This window comes from Sinocyclocheilus rhinocerous, unplaced genomic scaffold (genome assembly GCF_001515625.1).
Source record: "Sinocyclocheilus rhinocerous isolate Xijiao unplaced genomic scaffold, SAMN03320098_v1.1 scaffold1442, whole genome shotgun sequence".
NCBI lineage: Eukaryota > Metazoa > Chordata > Actinopteri > Cypriniformes > Cyprinidae > Sinocyclocheilus > Sinocyclocheilus rhinocerous.
This window is the reverse complement of record NW_015656183.1, coordinates 191,387-194,544: the sequence shown is the minus strand read 5'-3', so window position 1 is coordinate 194,544 and position 3,158 is coordinate 191,387.

The following is a 3,158-nucleotide window of genomic DNA, read 5'->3' as shown; positions in this document are numbered from 1 at the left end:
TTGAAGAAGTATGTGTCCGCCAATCAAAAGGATTGGGATATTAAGCTTCCTCTGGTACTGATGGCCGTCAGGGCCACTCCTCACCGGTCCACCGGAGTACCCCCGTTCGAAATGATGACGGGGCGACAAATGATACTACCATTACACCTGCTGTACCAACCTGGCGACATGAAACTCGTCACAGCCTACACCACCCACCAGTACCTGGAAGAGTTGCATCAGCACCTGAGAACGACTTTCGCCTTCGCGCAACAACAACTCCAAATTGCAGGGGTGGTAGGTGAAGGTGTGAAGTGCAGATCAGAGCGGATGGGGGGTGGTAGACTATCCTTTTCAAATCTGCAGTAAAAAACATTCAGATCGTCAGCCAGTTGTTGATTCTCCGCAGACTGTGGGGGTGGTGTCTTGTACATGGTGATGTTCCTCAGACCAGTCCATACTGACGCTGGATCGTTTGCTGAAAGCTCTTTTCTCAGCTCTTCTGAGTAGTTTTTTTAGCCACTCTGATCTCCTTTGTCAGTTTGTTTGGGATATTAAGCTTTTATTTAGCTTTTATTATATTAAGCTTTTATCCCAATAAAAGGATTGGGATATTAAGCTTCCTCTGGTACTGATGGCCGTCAGGGCCACTCCTCACCGGTCCACCGGAGTACCCCCGTTCGAAATGATGACGGGGCAACAAATGATACTACCATTACACCTGCTGTACCAACCTGGCGACATGAAACTCGTCACAGCCTACACCACCCACCAGTACCTGGAAGAGTTGCATCAGCACCTGAGAACGACTTTCACCTTCGCGCAACAACAACTCCAAAGAAGTGTGGAAAGTCGTAAAGCCTACTATGACCAAAAGGCCTCTTACCAGGAACTCAATGTCGGAGACAAAGTGTGGTACTACAGAAGCCCAACCAAGGCAGAACGCTCCACATCACCTGTCAAAGAAATTCCTACCTCACTGGACAGGACCCCACGAGATTGTGGACAAGCTCTCACCTGTTGCCTACACAGTAAAATCCTGAGTGTTAAATTAACACTGCTCGGAGCATATATGGTCCCACTCTACAAGAAAGTTAATGAGATAATTGTGTGATTAATTAAGTGCTGATTGAGCATTAGTGATGAACACCTGCTGTTAACAAGCACAATCACTGAAGAAAAGAGAAACACAAGAACTAAAACTGACTTCAGCCACAGTCTTAGGCTGCGTCCACACGAAGCCAGAGATTTCCCTATCCGATCTTTTTTTTCCCCTCGTCTCAATAAATATCTGCATCCACACGAAACCACAAAACCGACACAAAACGATGTCGTATACATACCAGACCAGTATGTGGCGCTGTAATTCTGCCACAGAGATGAAGATAAAAACGGAGAAGAAGACTTGGACTATGCGCATAAACCTTGCGTGCGGTATACAAACGAACATGGAACAATACATTTATTAATGTGTTAATGTTAGTTAATAAAAAGACAATCGTTCAGTGTTTGTTCATGTTTTTGTTGCTGATACGTGACGTAGGGGTGAGACGTGAGCTGATGACGTCATCGTTTCAGAAAATATACGGATTTGTTGTCCACATGAAAACGCAAGGACGGTGTTTTCAGATTTATCCACTCTGGGACCCGGTTTAAAAAAATATCGGTTTCTCTCTCCCAAAACGCCGGATCTGTGTGGACAAAACGCCTATATGATAAAAAATGTATGCATATACAGCTAAACGCATCTCCGTGTGGACAGGGCCTTAATTTAACACTGAGGATTTTACTGTGTACCGAATCAAAATCAGACAAGGGCACAGCGAGCCAGTCCTTCGATTGGTCCATCGAAACCAGATAAAGAGGCACCGGGGCTCCAACCGACAGGAAAAGGGGGAAAATCAAACCCACTGACACAGACCGCAATCCCATACTCTACACCACACTAACATAATTTCTGTCATTCTAGGAAAACCATATAGCTACCTTCCTTAAACACAACACCTGCACACTCTCCTCCGCTGCACTGCTATGACCAACCTCTAGTAGAGAGGAGTTGCTCCACACATGTGACACTCGTGTTGCACTCGTTTTGCTGTCTCACCTCCTTTGGTGTCCTTGTGTCTCTTTGTGCTTTTCCTTTTTCCTCTCTCACTATAAATTCCTTTCCCCTCTAGTCGTAAAATCGTAAATCATTGTGAAAAGCCGTTGCCAACCGATCAAGGCGACCCCGCCAAACCATGATCTTCGCAGCTAATTGTTCCTTCTTTCTGTTCTTATTACCAGGAAGATGTTCGGACTCGCCGTTTTGATCCTCTGTGTAATTGGGGTTATGCCCCAGCCAGAAGTTGCATCTCCAGGACCAGCGTCGGGAATCGTACTCCATGAACATCCGGGGTTATTGATAACGAACTGCAAAACCTACACCCAAAAGGTGTACGTCCGACTTGATCCCCGTGATGTTTTCAGAGCTCACTACATCCTCTTAGCTGCTCAAACCACTTGGGCCGGCGCCCGTTGGACTTGAGAAGTCCTCGCCCACACCCAGGCAGATGTGAACCACATGCTGCCCCAATTACAGAAAATGACTGTAACCCAGGTTGAATTAAGCGGGTACAACCGGCGTCCCAAATGATTTTTGGGCGCCCTGCTGGGGGCTGCTGCGGCTGTAGGAACTCTGTTTAACTTTGGCATGAACACCACTAATGCCGTGAATCTGGCCACCGTGAGGCGGCATGTGGGCAAAATCCAGGCTGAAATGCCTGAGATACGACAGCCGCTCTTAGTCCAGAGCCACGCCCTACAGACCTTCGGGAAGTCAGTGAACGGCACCGTCACAATTCTAAATACCCATAGCACCCTTCTAAACCAGACCATCAAATCCATCAACAAACTATTTTCGGTCGTACAAAATGATTTAGCTCAAATACAACTCCTAACTACCCTCATGGCCGACATGCTATGAGAAGTAAGCTCCTCGATTGATAACTTAGCCATGGGTAGGATTCCGCACTACTTGATGCGTCCCATCCAAACCCATCTCGCCTTTTCCCTGGGCAGTGCTATTCCCTTATACGTTGTAGCGTCTGGACCAATCAGACACACAATATATTTTTTGTTAGTTATATTTAACAAATAGGTCTTTATGTATTTCATGCTTAATGGTATCAGTGTACATT